Consider the following 19,612-nt stretch of genomic DNA (forward strand, 5'->3'; position numbering starts at 1 on the left):
ACCTACTTCAGACCCAAGTCATACACACTGGTGTTCTGTAACTCACATATGTCTTTATTTCACCTCTTGGCTGTTCTCTTGCAGTCCACTATAAAACACAGAAAAAAAAATATATATATAAGACTTTCTTTGGTCTTTCTAGGGTTGATTCCCAGATACTCTACTGACTCCCTATGCCTTTTCCCTTTCCTTCTGTCTTTCAGGCCTTTGAATCAGACTCTGTATATATGAGGTAGAGTAGGAAGCTGCTGCTGAGAATAATAAATAGCATGAGTCACAAGAACTGTCAACACTGCATTTGTGGAAAGGGTTTTGGAGGTTGGCCTAATAGGCTGAGCTACTTATTACTGCAAGAGAAAGTAGTGGCAATATTTACTTGGGAAAAATTAAGTTCTGTTCTCTGACTCATCTAGGTATTAATATTATTCATCCCCTCATTTCTGCAGGTGATCTATTTTACAAAAATAGACATCAATATGCATTAAGGAAAATGTTTCTGTAATTTATTCCTACCAAGAAAAACACAATCCTGCTTAGTCATTGTCCTAGATTTTCTTCAGACATTTTGAAAAACTAAAATGTTCCTAAGTTAGAATTAACTCTACCTTTTATTCATTTGGTACTAAGGAGATCATCAATTCTGTTTCTTGACTAGAAACTCAGAGAGGAATACAGAATAGATGGTGGCAGATCTAGAAGGAATTCATGAGTCAGCACTGTTGAATGGTACAGGGACTCCATCAATAGAACCAGGAAGGGTCAAGTTTGCCTCTAAACAAAAAAAAGTCAGGTTTTTGAAAGGAGAATTGTTGGTCAACATGAAGCATGTGCTCTGACCATTAAATTCACTGTGCCTGATGCTGACACTTTGATGTTATTTAAAATGTAATATTTAACACAGGCACAGAAGAAAATCAAGATTGCTTTTTACACATTTTCTTGAAATCAATTGTAATGTGGTTCTTCTTGTTAGCTCTGCCCAGAATCTTTTTCACTGTAATAAATCAAGATAAATTTATAAGGTAACATGATAATAATATGACATTAATATGGCACAATTCATTTTGTACATGAACTCTAAATCAGCAAATTTTGTAAGTGTGGTTCTGTGTATATGTCCATTCATGAAAATTCTTGAGCATATGCTTAACCATAAATATGCAGTACAATCCTTTATAGCAGTAGGATGTGAATATATGCCATACATGTTCCTAAAGGATTGAATTTCCAAATTTGACCCTGTAAAATATTACTCAAGGTAAGTATCTGGTTCATAGATGTCAGTGTCGACAAGTAATAAGTGGAGAAATAAAGTTCCCCTGAAAGAATAATATTTATTTTAAAAATTTATTATTAGGAAAAAACCCCAAACTTTCTTATTTGCTTGTTACAAAGTACTCCAAATCCTGTGATATTTAATTTTCTCTTAAGGCACATTAATCCAAACCCAAGAATTATAGCAATTAATCTAAACTTTTGCTCATTTGAAACCAAGAAATTAAATACCTAATCTTTCTCTAATGTAATTTTAGTCATCAGTCCTTTCCTGTACAGGGTTTTTTTGCTAGAGACATGCAGGGACCAGGTGGGGCTATTTTTTCAAGCCTCACAGTGAGGAGACTGCTCTCGTTTGCATGACCCTCTTCCTGTCCAGACCCCAGCAGGTTTCTGCATGGGAAGGCTCTGAAGGCTGCCTTTAACCTTGGCTCTCCTGTGCAGGCAGTCTCAGATCCTGATGAAGCTGTGGTGTGTTTGGCACCTTTAGGTACTATTAGGAGCAACTGGGCTCACTCTTTGTACACTGTAAAATCACCAGCACCAAGGAAAACACCCAGCTTGTGTCACCACCTGCTGAAGGACAGCAAGCTGGCAAGATCCCAGCTAGTGACCAGCTACTCAGGTCAGAGACACCTGTCCACTAATATTGTAGCTTTTGAAAATGCTTATAAGTCAACAAATTACAGTGAGACTTTGATGATACGTATTTATGTGCTAAAGTACATTAATGCACAAAGAAGAGCTGGGTTATTGGCAAAGAAATCAGTTTTAATAGTAAGAAGTGTATTCTCTATTTAATATTTAGCAGTTATGATGGAAAACACAAAACACTGAGGAAAGGTGAATGACTATTTGAGAGGCTATAGTTTTCCAAGATTAAGTTTTTTGTTGGCAATACCGAATTTAAATGTTCCTGCCATCAATATTTCCCTTTCAGACATAATGGCACTATGAACTTGATTCGAGAAGTGACATGGCTAAAAACAAATAAGAAAAGTAATCTTTTTGTCTGAAAATTTTCATGCCAGAAATTTTCTGTTCCTTAGTCCAGGTCGGTGGGGGGGACAAAATTGTCATCTATAGTACATCAAGGGCAGCATGTAGAATGATTCACACTGAAAAAAAACACCTATACTGTACCTTAAACTGCCAGAGTAGATGCACTTGGAATGGCTGAGTTTGATTCTCCATCATATCCCTCCAAACTCATGCAAATCCAACTGGCTTCCTGTAAGCAGAGATCCTTTAACCCAATATTATTTTGATCAATTAAGACATTGATGTATGAAAAACCCCAATGTGTTGTATTACTAAGTGGTTAATAGGTATACAGACCGTAAAGCTCAGTGTCAGTCTATAGTAGCCTGAAATCCCATGAGACATAAACATCATGAAAATAAGAATTTGCACTACATATTAGAAATTTTTTACTGGCAGTAAAGTAAACCTGTTAGAGTTTTATTCTTTTATATTCAATGTTTTATATGTTCAATATGCATTTAATCTTAAATGCTGTATAACACATAAACCATGGAAAGAGCAAGTTATGGCAATGCCATCACTGTTTCTTCTTCATTTCAGATTGAAACATACAACAATTTCAGGGAATGCAGTACCAAACAATGTTATGTGAAGGACATCTGAATTCCAAGAATATTGCTTGTGAAAAATCCATCCATGTCATTTCTGTCAAATTCCTGATTTGATTTGTTGTCTTGAATTTGGGACAGATTACAGTGTGAGTAAAGAGAGAACAGCTCTGTCAGTGAACAAGCAGAAGAGGAATTAAGGCTTAAAACCTTCAAGTCAAAAAAAAAAAAAAAAAAAAGAACCAACTTTGAAATACACCTTAAAAATTCAGTCCCAGTTGAGTGCATTCTGCTGAGTGGCAGAGAAGTGGGAGAGGACGAGACCAAAACAGTGATCTAGAAGACAGAATTTGTGATCTGATACTCTGTTGTTTTTATAACCTTAAATAAAGTTTAGGAGATTCAGCAGCCCTGGGAAATATTAACCAGTTTTCTCAATTTTATATTGCAAGATGGTAAGCAATCTTATTGCAGAACAGTGGTAGGAAAATATCAGCCAGGATGAGACCACCACCTGGCTCCCATCCTAGGCCCAAGGAAATTAAAATTTTCCACACTCAGAAATTGAATTCAATTGTGTTGGTGGACTGAAAATGTTTTGTGACAGTGCTGTTCATATTATTGATAAACCCACCCCCGCTAAGTTCTTGGAAAATAAGCAATTTTTAATAACTTCAGAAGAGTAGGAAGGACAGCATCACCTCTTAGTAAGGTTATTCAACCCTTTTCAGTCTATCTCCCAAGGTATTTGGGCTGCTAATGCTGCAGTGAGTGCAATGGCAGGCCGTTTTTTCATCTGAATCACGTTTTATGTTAACATCAAAATATTTCTACCTAAATCAGTTTTAATCTTTACTCCTAAAAAGACATAAATTTGGAGGGTAAGATATCTAAAACCAAGTGACTAAATTCAGATGCCTGAAAATAGACATGAAGGAACTATCCTGCATTTTATAACTTAAGTTCACAGAACATAGAGTTTAGTTCTTATGAAATGGAAAATGACATGCTTCTGCATAGCAGGAATCACCTGTAAACAATTCAGCTTTTTGCCACAATTTGACTTTTCATTAATACTTTTGATAGTAAATTTCATGCTCCAAAGAACAAACAATTACTTTTTACAGAATAGGTTTTTTATTAGTTAAATTTTTGTAAGTGAACTCTGATGCAAATCAATACATTTATAAGGTCTTTTATCGCTTGCAAGAATATAAACTGATTGATGAACAAGCCAGTCATGTGATGCCAAAAAACAAGGAAATGGAAGATAGGAAATACCATGATTTATAACTTGGAAATAATACTTTTCACTTACTATTTTCTCTCAGTGTGCAATACCCTTGGAATCAGAAATATTGATTGCATTTTGCAAGTGAGACTGAAAAATTGGTTTCTTTCTAAGTTGTTCAGGGCTATTACAGGTCCAGACTAGAGAAGTAATCCATAATGGACATCCTACAGATACGAGTTCTCTGATCAGAGTAGTGTACCTGAGTGAGGTGAGCAGAGTGGGTCTGGTGATTGTGACAGATTCCACCAACAATCCAGTAACCATCAGAGAAATGTGAGATGGCAGCAGAAGGATCATCAATCTCAGGCAACAAGCCAGACCCGCCTACCGTTGCTAAAAGGAGATCCCTGAGACCACACCTCTAGAGCGGGGTGTTCCTCAATCCCACCCCAACACCTCAGTCCCTTGCAGCCAGCAACCCATCCTGTGCAGCTAGGAGAAAACCAAAGGGTCTAGGTGGTTTGGGGACAGTGCTGGATCTGCTTCCAAGCTGAAGAATGGACAGTACTCACAGTCTCGATTCTTGGTGTAGGAGAAAATGGAGCCTAAACTACAGCCACAAGAACATACAGCTACTCTGTATTGGCAGAGCTGACAATTTAACTCACAGACAAGTATCCACTGGTGCTGCCAGTTGTTTAGTCTTCAATCACACAGCTGCTATTGCCAAAAGAGAGGGAGCAGTGTAAGAGTCATTATGAAATCTTACACTGGGAGGTGTCAGGAACCCTTTCTTCACTGCCCTTAGCTCCCACTTAAAGCTAAAATAACTTTACCACTTTTGAAGAAAATACTGCACAACCTCCTGCCTTTCACAAGACAAAGACCTATATGAAGATAAAAAGCATTTTCTGTCCAAAACTGGAGAAGGTAGGAAAGAAGCTTTTGCTTATAGCAAAGCTCTGTATTAGTTAACCAGTTTAATGCCACTTTTCATTCTCTGCTGCACTGCCAGGCATTTCACAGGCAACAGAGTAGCACATTGTGAGTCTGGGCAGAATATAAGTGTAACTGGTTATGGACATTATAGTAGCCTATTAGTACTGGAGGCCATGTGGGAAGGGTAGTGGTGGAAGCCAAAGGAAAATTAGTTAAAACCAGAACATTTTTCTGTTTTATTCCATCTGCCTTCTATAGATGAATTTTCCTCACAAAACTCAGGCTAGCACAAAACTATGTTACTGGAGCCATAGGTACTGTCTGCATTGGTTTCCTTGGCAAATATTAAATAGTTCCAGCAATTAAAAATATTTTTAAAAAAACCAAACAAACAAACAAAAAAAAAAAACAAACGGCTAACCAAAATTAAAGTACTGTGTTCTACCTAGAATGGAAAAAAGATGATTTGGAGATAGGTAGAAAAGAGTCAACAGAGCCAAAACTGTTGCTTCCCAGGCCTTGCAGGCAATCCACAGTTAGAAGAGCTATGATCCAGCTCTTCAGTCCCAGCTACTACTCATATAAGATTATAATGTTTGCAAACACAACACAAACTTAGAAACTATGTGGGAAATAACGTTGGTACTTACACCCAAAAGAAATCACAAGCTTCTCACCGATAGCTCAAGAGCAGAAATAGAAGCAAAAATTCCTATGGATTTGTCATACGGCTCCAGTTAACAGTATGACAGCATGTTAGTAATGGCTGCTTTGCTCATTTCTGCCAAGGGAATTCCACAATCTGTTCTACATGGGCCTCAGAGTCCTCCAGGTTAATCTAATGCATGATCTCCAGCCTGAAAAGCTTAAATACTCACAGCTCTTCTCCCCAAGAAACAAACATATAATCAAATCTTATGCTTCAGGGAATAAGCTGATGGCTGCAGGCTTGGAAAGGAATACTTCTATTTTATGGCTTTGCACAAATCGTGGGGTTTGCCTTTCCTCTGAAGCATGACGCATTAGCTACTGCTGGATGCAGAATACCAGGCTTAATAAAGCAATGTTCAGAGCTAGCTAGCCAAGTCTGTGCTTTTATGTTTCTGTCAGCAGCACTCTGGCTTTTTCCTCAGAATTTGGAGGCAAGGGAGAACTAATAATTGGCATCACTGTTTGCAGTGGTATGTCTGAAAGCAGATGCACCAAAAATGACACCCCCTGTAAAGCAAACATGATTGATTACCTGTGGATCATACCTATGCTTGGGATCATCAGGATCAGAGGGTGTGCTGCATGTAAATAGAAGCACAGCTTTCATGAAACGAGCAGATCTCAGATAAGCAGATCTCTCAAAACATTTTATAGCTCACCCATTACTATTTTATGGGCCAGCAACCAGCTTGTACTTATAGCACAGAAGTAATGCAGTTGCTGTTTGGCTTTTTGCAGACACCTGACACAGTACAAGTGAATACAAAAGGCTTTTCCATGGGAATAGAAATGCAGTTGTAAAAATAGCTGGTGCACAGGTGGGCTCTCCTGAGTGAGGCAGCCTGCCCTCTTTGTCTCACAATTGATGCTCAGAAGATAGAAATTCTGACTCATTTCCTCAAAATTAGGTTTCATTCCACCTTTCCCCCTTCTCCATAAATTCTACACCATGTCAGGACAAAATGTGGAGCCCAGAAAAGACACTGCAGCTAAATTATCTCAAGCAAGGGAAAAGCCTTGAATATTTTACAGGACTGAGTGGCCCTGCAGATTGTGTTAGTCATAAACAAGCACAATGCGAACTCACATCTGGGTTCTCAGCTTCTAAATATACTGAAACTGCCAAGGCAACAGATGAGATTTCCCCATCAATAGTCATTGAGCAGACACTTATTCTGTGATCAGTTTTAGACCAAGAAGAAGTAATATGGCCCTGTCACATGTAAAGCTTGCGATTAGAAATAAACAGCCTCCATTTTATGACAATCTTCTCAAAGAAGCATGGCCACTCAAGCTGACAGCAACAACATAAGAGCAGAGAAATGAGTTGACCTGCAGGTTCATGTAATAGCTGAGTAAATACAGGGGCAGATTTTCAGTAGAAAGCCCAATTTTCTAAAAGAAAACTGCAACTGAGCACGTTCAAACTATCTCCTCAGCTGCTTTTAAATTGTTCCTCCTTTTAAATTCTAAATGTTTGTTGTGGTTAATTAATCTTCTAGTTTCCTCTCAGTTGGCATCTTTGGAGGTGGAACTAGGAACAAAACATCTCCTGGAAACTACAGTGAGCCCCTCAGGAGATTATCTAATGATCTTCACTCCCTGTAGGTGATTACGGAGGAACCTCTGAATCTGCTATTTTGCAGGAGTGATATAGCACCACAGCACATCTCTGCAACAGCCAGAACAGCCATCAGGAACCTTAGCTCAGGAAGCATTTCATCAGGAAGATGAATACCTTGCATTTCCTCTGTCTAGTTCCTTTATGCATCTTTTGCCTCTCATAGCACAGTTGATGCTGGAAGCTGTACAGGACAGGTGAGGCTCCCAAGGCAGACGTGAGTAGCACCAGCCATGGAGCAGCTCTGATACTGGAGTGGAGCTCTGCAGAACGCAGGGAGAGAGGTCATAACGACAGCAAAGACAAAAGTCAGAGTGAATTGTCAAAATTCAGCTGAGTGCAAAACACAGTGGACAATCCAAAGCACCTCATAAAAGCAGCACAAGAGTAAGAAAAGGTATGAGAATTTAAAAACATAGCTTCTAATCTTCCGGTTTGTAGTGGGAGAAGAGGAGGAGGAACTAAGACAGAAACATGCAGAGGACAGAATGCAATTCCAATAGGACCCAGGACATGAAAAACAAAACCAAATGATATATGGTTCTGATTCCCAAGTGATAAGAATGAACACAATAAAAGCAGAACAGTAAAACTAGTTAGACAGGAGAACAAATCACCTTGATACCAATTTGTAAAATAAATAACTTTTTCAATAAAAATTGAAACTGGAAAAAAAGTGCATTTTCACACATAGCTCAGAGATCACATAAATGCCAAGTGACATGACAGTTGCTGAAATAAATGCTCTTTTTATGAACAGCAGAACAGTAAAGCAGGCAAAATAGATGCATAAAATGGGTAAATTTCCAGTGTATTAGTTATTGCTGTCTCTGAGCTGCAGTAAATTACAAACTCATTTTTAACTTTTTTGTGTTCATGAATACATTTTTGGGACTGGTTTTCCACCCCCTTCTTTCACAATTCCATTTTTCAGAGATTTATATTCTTCTTTAAAGTCTGTAAATAAAAAGTATCCAGGTCTCCTCCATAGGAAAGAAGAGGGCTGAAAACTCAGAACAAACTATTTATTATACATTTCTGAACTTTCATTGCATAAATTCTGCTGTCTCTGAACACACTGCTTCCATAAAATTTGTTTTTTTCTGGATATTTTTCCCCTTACAAATGAAATCTAAAATAAGTTTTAAAAAAATCATGGACCTATCCACCCTGTGATTTTCTCCCACATTTTTTGTTTCTTGTTTATAGTACAAAATCACAGTATGTTGTCTTTATTTACCACTCACTATACCTATAAATAAAGGATGTAAGATTATCCAGACAGAATGGACTGGAGTAAAACAGATAAAAGATTTATTTGAAATACAAGTTGGCTGCTCCCAGCTGAAAAGAAGAAACTAGTTAGTGACTCTGAAAGTGAATAAAGTAAGTACCACAGAGAACATGTTAAACTCAGACTCTAATTGCATCCTCTACTATTCCTTTCAAAAATAAAACAACAAACCCACACCTTTAAAAAAAATTAAAGTTAAGGACCATTAAGTTCAGACATGTCTTTGTTTTCATCACCTTGGTGCAAAGGTCTATTCTGCTTTGCATCCATGTGGTGCTCATTTTTGCACTGAGGTAAACAAGCATGCAGAGAGGACAGCAAACAGGAGCCAGTTTTTCAGTACATTTATGAGTTCATACATAGAAATACAAGGGGGTTAACTACTTACTGTGCTCATATATATGATACTGCTTAAAACTGCAACACAAGGACATAAGGATTATAACTAATGTCTGAAATTAATGTCTCAGGTGTAAACCAAAAACGCATGCCAATATCTACTCTTATTTTCAAGTCAAAGGAAGGGACCTAAATCCTGTGGCACTCCACTAATGCAGAAGAGAAATTGTCCATTTAACCACTCATATGTACCTGTTTTACAGAGCAGATTCCTGGTTCAGATTCCTTCAACTTTCTTGACTACCATGGGAACACAATCATCAAGATGTATTACCTAAACTGGATAAATCTTTTCTTTTAATTGAATTTCTCAATCACACCATCAAAGATTTATCCAGAACAGATTAATGTACTCAAGACCTATTTAATCTAGATGTCTGATTAATGTGTAGTTCTGTGACTTTCACATGAAATTCAAAACAGGCATTCCAAATTATCCAGAAACAGAAAATTAACCCAGCAAAGTTAAAAACATCCTGCTAATTTTCATTAAAAATCTCATTCACATTGGCACAAAATTAATCAAGTAAAATAAGAAATATGTCAAACTTCAAGGATTCAGGTTTTTTTTTCTCCCCAACTACCATCCCCCAGTCTTTTTTACCTTTAATGATCATTAAATCTGAAAAATGTGCTGACAGTTGTCATGGAGCTGATAGGGTTGAAAAAGAGGAGAGCAAGGTCTAAGAACATTTTTAATTGAAGAATCACTAGGCACTCTTTGCTGGGCTCTGCATCGAACACACATCCAAAGACACCCCAGTACAGATAAACACTGAAGGACGACTGATTACTTGACTTTTCTTTTCCCTGGCCATGGAGTACAAGTATAGCTCAGACTTGACATTATAGCCAGGCTGGTTCAGATTTCAGTCACTGTGGATTCAGGCTATATCCTATCAAGGGCAAACAGTGGACTGTTACCCACACCATTTTGCTGCTTAGCAGTTTAAGGTTCTTCTTGCTTGCTCATTCCTCTAATTCTCACTCTAGTTTGCTATGAATTATAAATCTTATAGGAAAGCCTATCTAGGAAACTGGGGCTTTGCTTGGGTATTATTTAGGCTGAACTTTCAAATTTCACAAGTTTATTTCTGTCTTTTTAAGTGGGAAATAAACAATATCGTTGACTGAAATTAATGACAAGAAGACGAAACCATTTTTTTCTTTGTTATGTGACTCAAAAAAATGTTTTATTTTCTCCTGACAGCTATGAATCACACAAGTCATGAAATCTTTTCAACAATATGACTGTCAATCACAAGATCAGCTAGATGTAGGAATCTACAGATCCAGTAAGATTGATTCCCAGAAGATTTAAATACATCACAGCCTTAAAATAACATTACAGTCTAATTTTTTTTTTTAATATTTATTTGTTACCTGGATCAGATGTCTGTTGCCTCCTATATAATTTAAAGAAAATTTATGAGACATTAAAACTGCCTTCAACCTCATTGCTTTCAGTGATATTTTTTTTTTTACATGTTTTAGTCCTTTAATTATCTGTCTTTAGCCATATCATGCAGCTCATTCCTCCTTTCTCAAATCCTGAAACTATCTAGCAAAGAAGCTACTTGATTGGTAGCATTGTAAAATTCATGATCTGGGATGTACTAATAATGTCTCTCAGGTCATCATTATCAAGATTTAGAGGCATCATAAGGTCTTAAAGGTAACTCCACTAGTGAAAAAAATACAGTCATTTTAGGATATGTTTGTATGTAAAATGACATCTCCATTCACACTGAAATTCCTGGGCATTTGACAATGGAAAGTACTGGAAATATATGTGAAATTCACAAGATCTGTCTCCGTTATCTATTCTCACCATATTTAAAATAATTAAATGTCTTAGATATTTCATCTACAGTGGAAGATAAGAAACAAAAAAAACTTCAAAAGTTACAGATTCTCCTTCAAGGATGCATAATGAAATTCCATACTATCTACGATATATGGATCTGTCATTTCAGGAAAATATTCAAAATATACTTCCTCAAAAGTTTCAAACTTTATTAATTCAGTATTGAGCAATAATAGATGCACAGAACATAAGAGCTTTTCATTACAAATGCAAGAGATCAGTTGGGAATAGCATGTGTTGTTCAGCAATTGGATGTTCTTCAGGAGAGGAGGCATATTTAGATATAATTCTATCTGGTACTTTGAAGACATTTAAACCAAAAGTTTGAAATTTAATCAAAATGGCAAGATGGACCAATTTCAGTACTTCTTGAATAATCTTTTCAAAACCATGTTCTATTTCGTGTGATGCTACCTATTAAAAAAAAAAAAAAAAAAAAAGAAGAAGAAAGAAAAAAGAAAAAAGGAAAAGGAGTGAGAAAAGATTGTGTGGGTGAAGAGATGAAAAATAATTTTGTTCAATTTCCAGAATCCAATTCAATGAAAATAGCAAATTAGATCATCCCATCCCAGCATGGTTCCTTAGTAGCTGGAACTTCAGTGTCACTGTGAATGCTATAAAGGGAGGCAGAGAAAGGCTATCCATCATAACAGCAAAGAAAGACTGTGATAGTCATTGAATGATTATTGCAAAGTACCTGATTCCTATGCACTGCACAAAATCAGACATCAGTCCTTTTTTGTTTTCCTTCATTACTGGATAGAGACCTGTGCATAATGCCAATTAGATCTTATTTTACACTTTTAAGATGGTGTTCTCCCATGACATCCAAAAGTAAACTAGATAAAGTGTTTACTTCAGAGCTGGTTTGCCACCTAAACCAGAACACTGGTTTGTTGCAGTGTACTCTATACTGGGATGAAGGTTCTCCTGAAAGTGTGTAAGGGAGTGGGAATAATTTGGTTTCCTTCTCATTCCTTTCACACACTTGAAGTGTCAGTCACAAAAGCAGATGTAAAGGATGAATGACTAAAGAAGAATAAATGAGATTTATTCAGTTATATGCATGCTTTTCTTTTTTTTTAATTAATTTCTTAAGTCATTTCTCCGTTTTACTTTAGAAATTAAGATCTGCAGTTTTAAAGGATAGAGAACTGAGCAAATGAGATCATAAGAATGAGAGAATGAGAAATTAGCCCTTCCTCAGCTGAATGATTACACTTGTGTTTTGACATGACTTTACTAGCAACTAATGATTTTTAACGACAGGCTTTTGAAAAAATATTAAAGAGTGAACACCCTCCAGTAGGAGACACTGGAAATTACAAAACACATTCTGTAGGGCCTCATACAGGCATTAAAACAAAGGCACATAATGCAATTATTGACATGCCACTATTTGCAGAAAAAAAACTGAACCTGGTGTTTTTTTCTTCTACTGCTTTATCTGTTAAAGGAATACAAAATATGACAGTAAATACCATACAAATAATAAATAAATGAGATTACCTGAATAAAGGAGTCAGGTTCTCACATCTAAAATAGATGCTAAGACAAGGAGAAATCTTAACCAGAATGGTTTTGCTGGGGTCAGCTCGATAAGAGATTTTTACAGCAGTCATGACTTCTCATTGATGGTGGAAGAAAGAAGAACAATTGTTACATGTGCCCTTCAAGGAAGACATGACAGGCTAATTTAGGAACAGTTTCAAGAGAAAAGAAAAACAGCTGACAGCCATTGATCACTACTACAAGAGAAACTAAATTAGACATTCTGAGAAGCAGAGAATATGTGCAAGGAACAAGAGGACCAGGAGACTGACGGGTTGATTTGCTTTAGGCCAGTTTTTGGATGGGATTAGCAAATGCAATGAGGTAAGCAAATGGTCTCTGCAGAAGCTTGACCATTGAAAGTTCTACAGTTCAGCTTGTCCCAGAGATAATGACATCAAGATATGAAAGATACCTTAATTATTCATAAACAAGTGGCCATGACCATGCATGGCATGAAATAAAAACAAGGAGATCACTTCCCTGTTACTGTCATGGGCAAAACCTATTCAGATTGGTAATTTAACTCATTGTACTGCAGAGTACTGTAAATATTGAAGTATTTATTCAGATACTGGGGGGGAGGGGAGGGGGGGGGAGAACATAAAAAAAATTAAAAAACATTAGAACACTTAAGGAAAACACACCCCTCCTCCTTTCCCAGACTCCTCTCCTTCCATTTGCTGCAGGTAATTCTCAGTCACCTCAATAAAGCAACAAGGGATGCTGGGGGTTGTGGTCAGGTTACAGCATTTTATCTCTATTGCTGGTCCTCCATGGGCTGCAGTGCCTTCAACAATATCTAGAGGAAGTGGGTTGCATCTCAGTGGACCATATGAACAAATATGTATTTTCTCAAGGGGTTTTTTTTGTGGGTTTTTTTTTCTCTTTTGTTGTTTTTTGTTGGGTTTTTTTTACAGAGTGGGAAAGAAGTTTGGTGGGTCTGAGTTTTTTTTGGTGGTGGGGTGGAGTTTTGGGAGCAGTTTTGTTTGGATTCTTGTTTGTTTGTTTGCTTTGGATAAATGTTCTTTTCTGGTGCAAGTTTTTCTTTAAGAACTGAAAAGTCTCAGCCTACCTAGGTTTCATGGAGTGAGTCATGCTATGGTTCACTTTAAAGCTGCATAATTTGTATGACATATTATTAACTCCCTTCCTACCACCCTCATCATCAGCCTTGAAATTATAAAAACACATTTCAAGGGCAGGTCATTTTTTAAAATGTCAAGAATTGTCCAACCGTTATAGTGGGTCGTCAGGTCTCTTAATTCCTAAATAGCAAGTGATGAAAATTACAGGAGAAACTGCCTCTAACTTCAATTAAAAGACACTGAATCAGAATTACAGTCTGGAGATAGAATTTTACAAATGCATGTGGGTGAAAACAAATGACAAGAAGTTCTGATTTTCCTTGCAATTTTAAGGTCTTGAGAACAAAGTTCAAGGTTCTCAATGCAGATGATTTATGTTAAAATACTTTAAACCACTTAAAAACCATCAGTGTTGAATCTGCGTTCTACTCACAGTGGAGAAAACTGAAAAAAAAAAGGTTTGTAGAAATGAAGACGACATAAATTTGATACTAAATGCAAAGTCTTTTTAGAGAATTTCAGCTCTTTTGTCAAACTTTTTGCTTATCATTTTTACATGTATTTCTGTGTGAAATCTGTGCAGATGGCCTGATGTCCCATTTGCACACATAAAGCCAAGTAGTAAGTGTGCAAATATCCTCCCATGAAGAAATATAAACTAAATGGCACAAAGTCATTTAACATTTAAAGCTTAACTTTTACAGTATTTTTGATAATAACTACCAGGTACAGAAATTCTCAGATGTTTTTCTGGTTTCATCACTGAATGTTTATATTAAACTCACTCAATATTTGCATTTTTTTCTGAGAACAAAATAATACATCAATCTCAAGTAGAGATTTGAAGATATTCTTAAGACTACAATTTAATTTGTGTTGTTCAAGTAACATCCCATTTTGAAAATTTATTCGGAAAGTTTGCCCAGTCCATTGGACATTACTACTTTGCAAGACCTGGTTGAAATTTGAGTGCATGGAGTAATTAAAATGAGGGAACACTTTGTGGGCTACTTCCACTTATTTTGTTCAGTGCAGCAGTAGAAATACAGAACTTTGTGAGTAGTTCTGGCACTTTTCACTACAGCATTTAATGAATGTTCTCAGTTCCAGTGAAACACTAAGGAATGAATCAAGGTGGATCAGTACTCTGGAGGGACACGAGAAATGGAAAGGGTTTCTATCCTGGTCTAAATGTTTTGGAAGAACATCCTTATAATCCACACATCTTCTCCTAATTCACCCATCTTAAAAAGTCTCTAACATCTCTGCCTTCCTGACTCTTTCTCTCTGCATTAAATGCAGAAATATAAAATGCAGAAATCCTTCTTGAAGATGTAAAGATTGAGAGTGAAATCATGAATCCTTTCAAATTCACAACAGAACTCCCACAGATACAGGACATCAACAGGAAATTTTACTAAGGCTGCATACATAACATAGAACATCAAGTAAGTAATATTGTGAAAGTCATGAATTTTCCCTATGTGCACCCTATCAATCCACCCTCTCTTCTCTTTTACAAATAAAAAAATTTCTACTTTGCATCATCCTCAAAGAATTTATGTTTTATAGTATTGTTTCATTTCACTGAAAAAAAAATTTCAGAGAAGATAAAGACATTTTCAACTTGAAACTGTTTCAAAATGAAAAGTTAATTGTTAAACAACAATTTAATTTAGAAAATATTTTTCATTTTTTTAATCTTATCTACTTTACTGATTTTAAGTTTTTCTATTTACCACTTTGCTCCAATGTATGAGTGTATATATATATAGTAATGAACTTTACTAAGTTCATTACTAATAAATTTACTATCTGCAATTCATCCACTCCTATCAATTTTTCTCTTTTCTCAGACCATTGCTTTACAAATAAAAATATTTTCTTCTATGTCTTCAAGTATATAAATATGTCTATTATGCAGCAGTTGATCCATTTTTGTATATTCTAAATAAAAACTGAAAAAGCTCTATGCAGATCTCAATGGCAAATAACATTTCATGCTTTAAGTAACAATCCCTCCTGTCATATCACCTTAGTTCTTAACCATGATTTTCTATTCCTATGATTGAGTTCATACAAGCATATACTTCCAACTCCCATATCAACAGCTCTCCTAAAAACATGCTTATTGAATATGTTAGCAAGTGACAAATATAGAACAGAAGTTCTACTCTTTTGAGGTATATCCAGCCAGAAAGAGCTTTCCTCAAGGGACACAAACTAGTAATAACTGATAAAGTTCAAATTTCCTAAGCCAGGTAATTTTTGAATTGTATGAAATCAACTATTTGCTACAATGATTCCTGAAGCTTTACGAAAAATTACACTATATGTTATAAACATCCAGTCTGACATAAAAAATCCTCATTAAAATTCTAAATTTCTTTTTGTGATACATTCTAGCATAAAGTGATGTGTTTGTCCATTGAAAAAACATATTTATGTAAATAGAGCTAATGGTTGCATAGTACCATAATTCTACTGCGCACATTGATTACACAGCTACATAAACAAGCACATTTGTCTAGATTAAACATCAAGGCTTCAGGAGCTGGCCAGCTTCAGGTTGTTAAGTCATTAGCATCCTTCTGTGACAGGATGATTTTTTAAAAATTATGGAAGTGTCAGGATATAATATAACAACTTAGCAATTCTTTTTTTATCAATCTTTACTACTAATCAGCTAAACACTATGTAAATATTCTGTAATTAATTAAAGTAGCTTCTTCATTCTCTGGAATGTATGGTAGCTCTTCAAACAATGGGATTTGTATACGGAGAAACTTTATTTTTGTCAGCACATATTTTTATAATCTTCCTCACTTTTCTTTCTCTTGCAGTAAAATCAGATTATATTCTCCTTCCTCCATTTCTTGCCTTCTATTTCCTCCAAAATAAAGTAATATTAATTTATAACAGAGCTATACATCATGAGAAATCACCAAGCTATTTTTACTATTTGGCTATCTGCCAGATGAGCCTGATTAGACCAATTGAGGCCAGAGCACTTCTATTCATTACATATGGCATTGGCCCTACACAGTTTTATAATCAGGGCCAAATAATTTTTCATGTACAGGGTAGTTTACATTAATAAAATGAAAGGAAGACAGGTTAGTTGTGTCCAACTTAGAGACACCCACAATTAATGCAAGATACTGAAGTTAACTGCTGAAGAAAGGCCTTTTACAGGGGTGACCTTTTGGTAAGACACAGAAATGGGCAGCAGGGAACCTGCAATATGCAAAATGAGCCAGAATGTCCAATTTTAGAAGGTGCTGATGCTAATCTCCTAGTCCAGCTCATCTGAGTGATGCCATTCAGCATCAGTCCAAGTGGTGTTTGACAAGGTGCAATACACTAACAGACCAAAAGAGACACTGCTCAAAGTAGCCAGCCTCCTGACACCAAAATGTTCATCAGAACATTCTTAATCAGTCACCTAAGGGTGCTCAAAATTAGTCCAGTTGGGTCACTATTTAAACTGACCAAACCTTTTTTCCTGCTGAGACAAATGCCATCTGTATTCACTTGTGGACTGCAGGCCTGCAGCACTGTAACATAGTACAATCCAGCCTTTAGCATGACACTTTAGTTGGGAGCTTAGTGGAACCTATGCACTTTACTCCCAAGTCCTCTGATTCTACAGCAGAGGCACAGTAGTTTCCTGTGCTCAGTGTGTGCAACCTATTTAATATTTAGTCAACACCTCTCCTGCCTGTGTCAGGTGAGATATACCTGCCTAACTTTTGCCATTCCTTAAAATAAATAAAAAAAAACCACTCAAAAAATAACAACCCAGACTTAGGTTGGGAATGAGGTGACATGAGCATGCAGCTATCATGTAGAACATGAACAAAAGCAGTGATGACTGTGTGGGTGTGCAAAGAGGAAACAGCACAGACTGGGAAGACTGCAGTGGATTGCGTTGAGAAAAGGGCAAGAAGGCCCACATTCAATCTTTCTGACACAGTATTATTTTCATTGCAGTTTCACAAACAATGACCTATTTATAACAAGTCTGGAGTTGTCAGCAGCATCAAAAATTATGGCAGGTAATTAAAACTTTATTTTCAACTTTATTATTTTATAGGTTGACATGGGTCTCAGAAAAATTTAAGGGCTTAGATCATGCTGTTGCATTTACATATGTCCTATGGAAACCTGCCAGCTCATACAACAAAAAACTTAGTTCTGATGTCACACTCACACAAAATGGTTGCAACTCTCTTGCCTTTAGTTGGAACCGAATACCTCTAAACTGTTATAAAAGTAGGCTCAGATTTGTGTAACTTTGTATTTGTAAATAGCATGATGAAAGGCACTAAGATAAGAAACTGTTTCATCAAAAGGATGCACTTTTTACTGTCCTCCTGAGACAACACTACTTAACTCTGGAAGGTCTCTTTAGCATCAAATTATGGAAAAATTCTATATAATACGTACATATCATACTACGAGCATAACTTTTCAAGTTAATTTCACTGCTCAAAGACATTGCATTGCACAGTTTGTTTGCATTCAGAGTCCTGTTAAAAATAACTTTAGCTCATACCTGTATGAGTCCTTTTCACCTTTCTGATTACCACATTTCTTGGTTCTGTTGTGGAATAAGTTGGCCACCAGAGATGACAATCCCCAAATGCAAATGCAGGAAGCCAAAGTGCCACATCTATATTCAAGGTCATAAAAACTCCTCTGTCCGGTTCTGAAGATTGTTTTTTAGTCAGCTCTTTGTCTGCTTTGAGCAGAGTACAGACATATGCAGATCACTAAAGATATATATATTTGGTTCCAGGAGACTAAGATTTAAGTTAGTGTGACATGGTTGGGATTACATGCAGAAGTCTTCATGGGACATCATTTCAAAAACAGAAACAGTCATAATTCCCATACCAGACAGCATTCCTCCAAATAGAAAATTCACACCTCGTGGATTAGGAAGAAATGCCACACAGAGTATAGGACTCCTGAGTTTGTATGTCCCAGGACATATCTTTTTCCACACAGAAATCTTTTGGGAAAAACCTGAGGACTCTGGCTTTGCCTGCCACGATGCTGTACAGATGCACAGGGCAGTGGGATGCCAGGATGTCACCCTGAGAATCAGACCTTTCGATATTGTTTTCATAATTTCATAATTTCTAGCCACTTTCTCAAGAAAGAAACTATAAACATAGATGTTTATACATTCCATTAAAGACATGCCTTTTGATGGACCTCTGTCACGGCCAGTGTGGTTGGGAAGGTGGTGACCTGACTATTCAATCCCTGGTTGTTGTTGAAAATCTATACTGAAAGGACAGAATAAACTTTCTTCTTCTTTCATCACACTTCGTGCTGTGTCTGTGTGAATCATTTCATGTCCGACAGTGACACCAAGACTCTCAGGCTTGTGCAGTGCAGACTGTCCCAGCCATGGGGACCTAGAGGCCACGGCAACAAACACAGCACCCCCTGGGGAAATGGTAACAAACATGGCCCCATGGGGGCGGGGCTTGGTGATCTGGGGGAGGGGCTAGAGCTATGTGGGCGCGTCCATGTCATTCCATGCTGTTCTGTCATCATGGGGGTGTGGCTTCTGGGGCAGTGATGCACTGTTGCCGTGACGTCGTTTTGCTCTGTGTGCTCCTCAGGGGCATCACTGGGAGCAGCCCTGTGGACTTTGCTCTCCCACCACTGCCCATCCATTCCCATCCCCTCGAGTGCTTTGGGAGAGCCCAACTGAGTTGCAGATGCTGCTCTGAAGCAGCAAACCAAGTAGAAAGGAGCCAAGCCCAAGCCAAGCTGAGAGGAGCAGAGCTGAGCCCAAGCCAAGGGGCAGGGCTGGGTGAAGCCAGATACTGCCAGCCACAGCTGAGCCCAGCCATCTGGGAGCGGGCAGCACAGCGTGGGCAGTCTGGATTGCTGGGGGATTGCCAGTCACTGTTGTCTTGGGCTCAGCAACAGGAGAGCCAGCCACAGAAATATCCACCATCATGACTGCATGACCCCAGCCGTCATGCAGAGCTAAGTCAAGGGGTTAACATCTTTTGTAT

General features: G+C 37.3%; 1 long non-coding RNA gene across 1 annotated transcript; it reads right to left on the reverse strand.

The window, feature by feature from the left end:
* Positions 1-13: 13 nt before the first annotated feature.
* On the reverse strand, positions 14-9,813 carry LOC131576620 (uncharacterized). Its single transcript, XR_009277019.1, has 4 exons — positions 9,670-9,813; positions 7,490-7,635; positions 2,419-2,506; positions 14-88 (listed from the first exon to the last, which is right to left on the reverse strand). It is a non-coding gene; the product is annotated as an uncharacterized LOC131576620 (long non-coding RNA).
* Positions 9,814-19,612: the final 9,799 nt, after the last annotated feature.

The sequence above is a fragment of the Poecile atricapillus genome, chromosome 2 (assembly GCF_030490865.1).
Source record: "Poecile atricapillus isolate bPoeAtr1 chromosome 2, bPoeAtr1.hap1, whole genome shotgun sequence".
Taxonomy (NCBI): Eukaryota; Metazoa; Chordata; class Aves; order Passeriformes; family Paridae; genus Poecile; species Poecile atricapillus.